The sequence below is a fragment of the Jatropha curcas genome, chromosome 10, assembly GCF_041381405.1.
Source record: "Jatropha curcas cultivar XTBG-Jc1 chromosome 10, XTBG_Jcur_1.0, whole genome shotgun sequence".
In the NCBI taxonomy this organism is placed as follows: domain Eukaryota; kingdom Viridiplantae; phylum Streptophyta; class Magnoliopsida; order Malpighiales; family Euphorbiaceae; genus Jatropha; species Jatropha curcas.
Genome location: NC_143160.1, coordinates 10,973,384 through 10,983,954, shown reverse-complemented (window position 1 = coordinate 10,983,954; position 10,571 = coordinate 10,973,384). Strand labels below are relative to the sequence as shown.

Genomic DNA, 10,571 nt, shown 5'->3' with positions numbered 1-10,571 from the left:
TATATGTAAAAGAAAGATAAATATTACGGTTGAACTAATTTAACTATCCATTCTTAATTTTTGCGAAAATGAAGTGAGACTATTGTTTTAGAACGGGGTAGTATATATTTTGCCTTTAGGTGCCATTTTTATATGGAAAAAGAATGAATTTTGCTTTTGATAACTAAGTTTATATTAAAAAAGAAAAACAAAAAGAGGTAGTTTGGCTTCTAGTAGCCGAAGAAGGAGGGAAAAAAAAAAAAAGAAAGAAAACAATGCATCATTAAAGCAAAAGCTTAAATTAGAAGAGGAATAAAAAAGAGAACATACATTGGCCTTGAGTGAGTTTGCGTCACGGACCGGCTCGGCTTCTTCTTTCTAGTTTGAGTAGCGAGCTGAAGACCTTCCCATCTTGGAGCTTCAGCTTGAAAAAAAAATTTAGACTTATAGAAAACATAAATGAGCTAAGACAAGATTCGGCTCTCCTTTTATAACATGCATTAACGATTATAATTTGTTTGCACAGTCAATATGGAATTTTACTATATATTTAAATAATATTTCCACACTGACTCTATCTCGTGCTTATACATTATAGAAAAAGTTAAAAGTTTGATATACGGTTATAACTATTCTAAAAATAATAATTTTCAACTTGTGGAAAATTATATTTTTAAAATCGTAGAAAAAGAAATTGAATTTTTAAGGCCAAGTGAAGCGCTAGCCACTCTTGTGTCTGTCATTTCAGCTTCAGCTGTGTTGGGTTGGAGATGGAGGTTTGAGAAAGATAAGCTTGTAAAAGGTTGCATCTTTAACTGCAATTAATTATTGCTGGTTCTGCAAAATGCTGCCTTTTGGAGGCCAGCTCTAGGAAATCTTTCCACGTTACCTTTTTGGGAAGCTTACGCCCCATGAAACTGTCTACCTGGGACCCGTAGGTCTTGGCATAAAGTTAGAATTATAAAAACTGTCTATCTGAGACCCCGTAGCTCTTGACAATTCTAGCTCTTTCAAAGTAGTATCTCACTCACTGATGAGTGATGGCAGGCCTTCTTCGCCTCCCACCTAAGCTTTTATTGCATTTTTCAATGCCCATTGCTGGTTCTGCAAAATGCATGGTCATACAAAAAACGCTTGTTGGTGTTCTGTCAGCTAGAGACCAACCAAGGTAGCAGAGACGTGAAGTTACTGTTTTTGGCCTCCCATTAGAGTCCAGTTAACCATTATAACTAGAACCATTAGGAAAAACTTACCAACTAGCATTGATGGGGTGCGCCTGGCCCGCACAGCACTGCAACGCATGGGCGACACTCGAGGACCCCAGTAGCAAGCTACTGCAGTGGGCTCTCCTCTTAAAAAAATTAATTTAATATCATGTGAACCAATGGTCCACGTAGTAGATATTAATTAAACTGATAAGAACAGATACTACACTCGATCTTAGCCAAAAGGCCGAGAAAGGTATGCTTGTTTCCGTAGCTCGTTTTCCCTTTTATTACTCTTGTCAGCTTAGCCAGTTTAGCTTGTTTTCGATGTAGGATTTACCATAGCAGCTCATTTGAATTCTGTTAATGTATGGAGTATAATGTTGGGCTTTGGCTTATGGTTTGCGAAGAAATAGAGTACAGCCCACGACCAAGAGTTCATAACAAATTAGTTCTATATTTTACTGAAAATTTCACCTCGTTTAAGCCTCCTTTATTTTCGGAAAATAACTTTTCTTTGAAAAAAATATTTTTTCAAATAATTTATTTCCGTTATTTGATTGCAATATTGCAAATTAATTAAAAATATTAAACCTTTTAATTTATAAGACCATAAAAATATTAACAATAATAGAAATTTCATATTTTAAAAATTTTATTGTTAAATATGAGAAAAATGCAAAAAAAAGAGTAAATTATGAAAGTTGTCGGTGACCGCAGGTGGTGATGAACAGTGGCTGATGGTAATGACTACTGATGATTAATAAATTAAAAAGTATAGATTTATAAGGTTATAATAAATTTGTCAATATCCAGAAAATATTTTACTCTTCTTGAAAAAAAAAAGTCATTTTCTTTAAAAATGACTTAATTTTCCTTTGATCAGTATAATATTTTTCATTGATTTATTTTTTTAATGCCCAAATAATGAAAAATTGTAAAAAATATTTTATTGCAAGTTGTTTTACGGAACCGGATCTTAACAAAGCTCAGGATCCACCCTTCTATGCTAGATATTTAATAAAATTTTAGTGATGATCTTTTATAATTAATTTGAGTACAATTTTTTACGACAAGGTATTACAAGAGAGAGAAAAGTGTGATTAATTTCTTAAAGTTATCTACAAAATGTAACAAGTTAAAGTAATTTATTAATATTCTCATTTTTATTGATTGAAATAGATTTATTATTCTAAAATAACTTGTAACAAGTTTGGTTGAGTTGGTTTATTCGCAACAAGTTCGGTTTTTAATTTACTTTGATTCAAATAAAAGTTTTAATAAAATTCAATCGAGCTTATAACTAAGTAGATACTATAAAAAAACTAAAAAATCAATTGAGTAGAGCCAGTTCGATTCAATTTTAATCTTGCAAAATTTGGTTGCGCAATGCAATTTTTTAAACTGATCCAACTATTTGCTCAATCCAATTTGTAAGCGATGAGCCATTCAGATTTTGTAAATGAATATATTTAAAGGGATGTATTGGATTAAGACTCTGTTGGATTTTAAAAGATTTAAAATGTCAATATTATTCAATTTAGATTTTTGGAGTCTATGAAAATTTTGTGGTATTCAATTCAGACTCTTATAAATACCACAAAAATCTGATTGTATTCAATTATGATTTTTAAAAGTTCATACAAATTTGATAGTATTCAAAAAATTGCTAATTTAGAAAGATTTTATAAAATTATTGATTTCGTTGGATTTTATAGTGCCAGCTATGAATAAAAGTGTTATTTACAAATCCATCCTCCAACCCAAAAATTTCAAAAAATCTTTTAAAGTCTAACAGAATCTTAATCCAATATACCCTCTTAATAAGACAAAAGCAGGGTGGACCTGCGAATTTTAAACTACCTGTATATGTATCTGTTTAAAATTTTATTATTTGTATCCATTCTAAACTCATTTAAATATCTATTTAAGTACCTGTATTCGAATCCGTTTAAATTTTTATTATCCATAACCGTCCAAAACCTGTTGAAAGAACCTCCTAAACTGGTAGGGTACCGCAAATCTTTATTAACTAAATTCAAAGTTATTTAAAATACATTTTTTACTAATAATGGATAGGGTACCCACTACCGAACCCTTTTAATATGGCGGTTAATAAGTAGCGGGTATCTAAAGATCTATACTTGTACCCTACTTGTATTCGTTACCAGTAGTAATTTCACTACCCATATCCATTACAAATAGTAATTTCGCTATCCATATTCATTCCAAACCGATTTATAATTATCCATATCCTCTTTTAAAGGATCAGAAAGGAGTGGGTACCTAAAGTACCCGTACCGCTTCCATCCTTATCCCTTAAAGTGTAAAACAATGTATTAATTTCAAATTAATTCATGTGTTGAGAATTTGATATTTTGACAATAATTAATATTAATATTGTTGTAAAATTTTCAGAATTAATTTGATTATTTTTTGAAATTTTTTCTTTCAATTAAATAATGATTTAATCATATAAAAAAAATTAGAAAAGTTTGAAACAGTCGAAGAACTGAAGAATACAGTCTGCCATTGTTGTGGCCGGATCACCACGCTCCATGAGCCGCAGGTGGCAGGCTGTACTTTGGGCCTATCTCGATGTGCACCACGTTCTTGGGCAAGTTTTGGCAACCCGCGCAAGTCCTTGCTAGTGGTGGTTGCCAGTTTTCGTTTTAAATATATATATATATATATATAATCTACAATTTTCTGACGAGATGGTTAGCGTTCAATCAAGGGACGAGAAGTCTACGGTCTTTCGACCATATCACAACTGTTCTAGGAGCGCGAGATGGCCTTCGACGACGCTGGTCATTGTAGGTCTTTCACTGTCGACAGTGTTAAAGGTTTTAACGAAGAAAAAAATGATTTTGGAAAAGATGATGCATTTTACTTTTTGGTCCCTCATTGTTTTTCAATTTTTTATTACACTCCAAAACCTTTTAATTTGTTCAATTATGCATTGAAATTAATTTTGATTGGCTATATAAAAATCTTGTAATTTCATCAAAGTCAATTAAGATCTATAAAAAAAGTTTCACTAATTCCATAAAACTCTATATAGGATTCTAGTAAAATTTGTGAAAATATTAGAAAATCTTTCAATTCCATCAAACTTAATAATTCTTTTAGAATCTAACACAATCTTAATCCAATACACCCTGTAATTCAACAAATACTTTTGATTTGGAATGTTGCATATTGCACGTATCTTTAGTCTATTTATTTTTGACACTTCTATATTATGACACACATATATTTATCAGCTATAAAATAATTATATAATAATTTATTTTATGATGATTTGTATATAAAGTAATTTATGTTTCAAATATAAAAGTTTAATTTCAAAAAAAAAAAAAACTCTTAAAAGTTAAACACACAGTCAATAAATGAGTATGTTAGAATTATAAATAGTAAGATCGGACTGCATTTAAGCACAATTGCTCCATGAACCTTGAAAAGAATTTTTTTTTAATAAAAAAGAGTTGAGGGTAGAGTATTTGGAACTAAAATGAATATTGTGGTTAACTCTCCACAAAAATAATAATATTTGAGAATGTAGATTTTTAATCCTAATAATAATTTTTCCTATTTATTGACAACGAAATATATTAAATAAAAATATAATAATAAACTATAAATATTATTCACTTAAAAAAAAAAAAAAAACAGGACAACATTTTAAGACGGATGAAGAAAAAAAAAATAGGACAAGTTATGGGAAATGGCGTAAAATAAAATTTAGACATTTTAATACATTAAGGGAAAATTATAAACGTGTTCCCATATTATGTAAAATTAATTATTATTTTTCTATATTTTTTATAATATACTAATTTATCCGTATATTTTAATTCCGTTCAAATTCTGACCTTCCGATAATATTTTTTATTTTTTCATTAAATTTAGAGAAAAATTTTGAAATATCCTCTTGTCTTCTTTCCCCTTCTTGTTTGTTCTCTCTCCCTCTCTCTCTCTCCTTCCCCTCATGTCTCTTTCTCATCAATAAATTTGTAAACAAAAATAAAAACAAATCTATAAATAAATTAAGGACCATATATACACAGAGTGTATATAGGAAGAGAATCGGACAAAGAGTTGTTAGCAGGGAACAAATCTTTCTTTATGATGTGTATTCACGAGTCTCCTGTAATGCAGAATTTGCAAGAGAAAGCCAATATTTTAATGCAGATTATTGCTGCTCATCATGTAAGTTGAACTTGATTTCCATTTCAAATTCGCATTAGCTGTGGCCAGATTTATATTTTCATTATGTTGGTAAGCTCTAGGTTATCTAAAGGACAAAATTTATAATTTATAGACCATGGATATCAATTTTTTGCTCTTGTTTTTCTGATAAAATTCTCAATTGGAGGTGTATGTTGAATTTTCAGGAGTAGAGATGAGATTTGCAGCTAAGAACCCATTTTGATTTTCTGTAAGTGAGATTATTTTCATCTTGATATCGTTTGACAATGTAGATGTTTCCATTGATTGGTTAAACGGATATATATGGTAGACAACACAAATTTAATAGGGAGTTAAGAGTATTTGTGACCTTTCACAAGCCTTTTAATGGAAAAAAATTGACAGAATGACAAAATAGTTGGAAGGAATCAAAATATAGAAACAAAGTAGTGTATTTTAAAAAATATGGAAACATAATAGTTAATTTTGGCATAATGTGGAGATACATTAATCATTCTCCTGCATTAATAAGAAATTCATAAATAAATACTCCCCCCTTCCACTTTAATAACAACAAATGAATATTTTATTTTGTATCACTTTAAGTGTTCATCTAGGATTTTGAGAGTATATTAATTATTTTTTTTCTAATTTTACCCATATATTTATGAGTTAATAGCTACAAATGGACATTTTATCTTGTTCCACTTTAAGTGCTCATTTAGGATTTTGAGAGTATATTAATTATTTTTTCTAATTTTACCCATATATTTATGAGGTGTTTTTGTAGTAAAATTAATGGAGAATTTTTAACTTTAAGAATGACAATTTAGACATTCTATCATATATTTTTAGAAAATCAATATATTCCAATCATTTTTTAATCTTGTCAAAAGATCAAATGTTGCTACTAAAGTGGAATGGAGAGAGTATTAAGGAAAAATAATTGTCAAGTCCCTCAGGTTTGCCATAATTATCTAAGTATTCCCTGACATTTAATATAATATTTTAGTCATCCCTCAGTTTGCCTCCGTCTAATTAAATCATCCTTTTGTCCTGTTTTGGGTCTTTTTGCAATTAAAGTGAGGCTAAAAGACAAAAAGGACCCTATGACTGACATGGATATCTTCTGGAATGCAAAGGACGAAAAACGAGTAGTCAATCTCCTTCTCCAAACGAAAACAACAGTGAGAATCGCTCTCTCTTTCTGGAACTAGAATGTTTCGTTGATGAATTAATCTTTGTGCTTTCACTATTTCGAAGTGCTTTTCGGAATTAGTCGCACATTTTGGGTTGGGAAGATAGGAATCGACACGTTGCTTCTTAGGTAAGACTTGCTCAAACTTGAACCACTTTATTTCATTGGGTCCATTAGTTTTCGCCCCCGTTGTTTGTTTTTTTGATTGATTTTGTGTTGAGGTGATCAAAAGTTGATTTGGTTTTGTATTTGTGAATGTCAGTATCAAAGTAGGGTTTTATGAAATGTTAAAAATTTAAGTTTTAAACTTGATAGTTAACTTGCTTAAACTGAAGTCAGTATGAATTTTTAATAAAAAATTATTTACTGTTAGGTTAACATAGATGGATATGCCTGATAGTTTCACGATTGAGGTAACATATAAGGGAGGCACAATATATCTATATGATGTTCAACCTGATAGAATGTCATACATTATCCTGTTACAAAATGTTTGCAAAGTTCATCATTTAAAAGATGGGAATGTGGAGATCATTTGTTCATAACACTACACCATAGATAAGGATGCTGATGTAGATTTGATGTTTGAAAGATATAAGGAGACTACATTTGCTCCATTACGTTTGGAAGATAGGATACGTCCCATGACTGTTATTATGCCACCAATTAACATTAGTCAAGTGACAATACTATGGGAGTTCAAAATGAAAAACCAAAGGTTGTAGAGGTTCCTGAGGATAGGGTTGGAGAGGCAAAAAGCATCATTGGCTCTCGAACTGAGATGAGCAGGGACCTTGGTGGTATGAATGATGTTGTTAATGAAAATGTTGATGGGGGAAGTGCAAATGGAGGGGCTAGAGGTAGAGGGTTGAAATGTTGTTTGGTTCACAGATATGGGATAATGTTATGGCTGAGGAGACTGAGTATTCATGTTAGGTGAGGGGTTTAGGCAGGGGCAAGGGAAGGGGGAGGGGGAGAGGGAGAGAAAATGTTGAGGAAGTCAACAGGGATAAGGGAAATCAGAATAGAGCAATATATCTCATAAATTTAGGCAAAGAGTTGAACATGAAGATGTTGCAAATGATGATTACGAGGGAGATGAGATGGTTGCTGATAATCAGTCCATAAGTGATGAGTATGAGCTCTCTGGAAATGAAGATGACAATAGTGAATCTCAGCAAACTGGGGATGTAGAAGTTGAGAAAACAATGGTGAATGAAGATGATGATGATGATGCTGATGATCTTAGTTATATTGATAGTGACAAGGAAATCTAAGCTTCAAGTAGTGATGGTGAAGAGGCAGCCCCTAGAAGGAAGAGAGTTAGAAGGAAAGTAAACCCCTGGAAGAGAATTTATGATAACATTTTCAAAACCCCTTATGAAGGTGATAATGAATTCAGAGTAGGGCATGCTTTCATGAATGTTGAGCATTGTGGAGAAGCTTTGAGAGATTATTTTATGAGAGGAGGTACCTAGTTGGCGTGATTAAGACTGATAGTGAGAGTGTAACAGGTAAATGTAAGGGTGAGGGTGTCCTTTTAGATTTCATATTAGCTTGGCTCTAGACAGGGTTATATTTTGTTGTAAAAACATTACAGCCTAAGCATACTTACATTAGGTCAATAGGTAACAAGAATCCAAATGTTACAACTAAATGGGTAAGGAAAAAGTTAGACCACAGTTAAGTGCTGATCCATCTATGAGTTTTGAGTTAATGAAAGTTGAGTTGCAGGGAAAATGGGGTATTGAGCCTTAATATTGGCAACTTCATAAGGCAAGAACTGCTGCTAGAGAGCAAGCAGTAGAATCACATATGGAGAGTTATAAGAAGTTGCATGAGTATATTGCAAATCTTCAAAGGTCCAATCCAAGCACCTTCATCAAATTCCAGCCAATGCTAAGGAATAGTTTGGATGATCCATTAGCATTTGGTTCCATGTTCATATGCTTTGAAGAAATGAAAGAGGGGGTTCTTAGAAGGGTGTAGACCTTTAATAGGACTAGATGGGTGCTTCCTTAAAGGTCCTTTTGGTGGGTGTTGCCTAAGTGTTGTTACCCTTGATGGAAATAATAGTTTTTTCCTTTTACCATTTACCATTATTCAAAATGAGAGTACTAGCACTTGGACCTTCTTCCTTGACTATCTTAGACAGTGCATTAGCCCTGGAACTACAAAAAAGCCATGGACATTCATTTCAGATAAATAAAAGGTAATCTCTAACTTCTATTTTTGGAAAATCAATCATTCTTTTCGATCTATTAAATCAATCACTTACTCTGATTCTTTGTGCATAAGGATTGCTTGAGGTGGTAAGGACCCAATTTGAGAGGTCCCTTCATAAATATTACTGCCAACACTTGCTTATGAACTTTAAAAAGCAATTTCCAGGCGTAATGTTGAGGAAGGAGTTCTGGATGGTAGCTAAGTTCAGCCATGTTTATGCATTTAAGAACACATAAAGAATATTGAGTCAAAAAATAAAGGAAAGCCTACAAAATGGGTATTAGACATTCCTTTGTCACATTGGTGCAGACATGCATTCCATGAATCTGCTAAGAGCATTAATGTAACAAATAATATGACAGACAGTTTCAATATTTGGGTAAGGAAATTGAGAAATAAGCCTATAGTGGAGCTAATAGATAGCATTATATAGAAGTGTATGGTTAAACTTCACAAAAGGTTTGCAAGAGCTACTAGTTGGGAAGGAAGAGTCACACCAAAATGCAAGAGTGCATTAAACAAGATAACTGAAGAATTCAGGATTTTGTAAGATGCTCCCAAGTAACAATGAAGAGTTTGAGGTGAGAGAGGGGCCTATTGTTTTTGCTGTGGACTTGGGGAAAAAGACTTGCACTTGCAATTACTGGGCAATCTTAGGTATGCCATGTAAACATGCAAGTATTATAGCAGGCTATAGGAGACTGAATCTTGAGGATTTGTGTGATGAATATTTCATAGTAGAGAGATATATGAAGGCATACAAGGGAGTGATTCATCCAATCCCAAACTACAACTTACCACATGACACTCAATTCCCTATTGTGAATCCTCCAAACCTAAAAAGAAAGCTTGGTAGACCAACGAAGAGGAGAATCCTTCAGGAGGGTGAAGCTATCCAAAATACAGCAAAGAGATCTTACACTGTTAGATGTGTGATATGCAAGCACTAGGGCATAATAAGAGAACTTGTGAGAAGGCCCCACCAGTGAGCTCTCAGGTCAAATCCTAAACTTTATGATTTCTAATATTTATTATGTTTGTTGAATTAAATATGAGTTGCTATGTTTCTATGATGATGCATGTTGATTTGTGATATTTGATGGATATTACACTTTCTTTATCAAAGAAGCGAGCAATTTGTCAATAGAGGAGGCAAAAGAGCAACTATTGCTGTTAGGAGATGAGCTGAATTTGCTAGTGGATCCGCACATAGAGGACTTGCTGCTTCTACGGCAAAAAGAGTTGTTGTTGCTGCTAAAAATCTGCAAATTATGTTGCTACTAAGATTGGATCTACAGGTGTTTCTAGGCTTGGAGCTCCAGATGTTGCTACTGTTAGAGGCTGTTCTTGATTTGGTTCTGCAATTATTTTTTATTTAGGAATCTGCATTCGTTTATTTGTGAATCTATAGTTGGTTTTTTGTGATGGTTTTTTTAAATATGCAGTTGATTTTTTTAAAGCCTATGGCATTTTTTGTTCATTTAAAAACATGAAGAAGGTTGAAGATATGAAGATATAGTGAAATAGGGGATATGGTATTTATTTTTTATTTTGTGTAAAGCATATGCATATGAAATCTTTTCTTATTTGTATCTGTCTTCCTGTTGGCAGTTAATGTGTTACAGGAAACACTCAAGAGCAAGTGGACCATTTTAATCTTGAGTTCTTTTTGTAAGGCAAATTATTAAAAAAGGTTGAAGACCATTTTTGTGACTATAAAATATTTGATTAATGAGAATGCAATGATTTTTATATATTATCCTTTACTGTTA

General features: G+C 32.3%; 1 long non-coding RNA gene and 1 other non-coding gene across 4 annotated transcripts; one reads left to right on the top strand and one right to left on the bottom strand.

The window, feature by feature from the left end:
- Nucleotides 1-1,244: 1,244 nt before the first annotated feature.
- Nucleotides 1,245-1,444, bottom strand: LOC119370715 (U2 spliceosomal RNA). The gene has a single exon (XR_005178279.1). It is a non-coding gene; the product is annotated as a U2 spliceosomal RNA (small nuclear RNA).
- Nucleotides 1,445-5,131: 3,687 nt separating this feature from the next.
- On the top strand, nucleotides 5,132-10,348 carry LOC110009814 (uncharacterized). Of its 3 annotated transcripts, none has more exons than XR_016322828.1 (4): nucleotides 5,132-5,396; nucleotides 5,582-5,625; nucleotides 6,459-8,785; nucleotides 8,872-10,348. It is a non-coding gene; the product is annotated as an uncharacterized LOC110009814 (long non-coding RNA). The 3 variants fall into 3 exon arrangements; XR_016322827.1 differs by having other exon boundaries at nucleotides 6,459-9,796; nucleotides 9,926-10,348; XR_016322826.1 differs by having other exon boundaries at nucleotides 6,459-10,348.
- The last annotated feature ends 223 nt before the right edge of the window (nucleotides 10,349-10,571 follow it).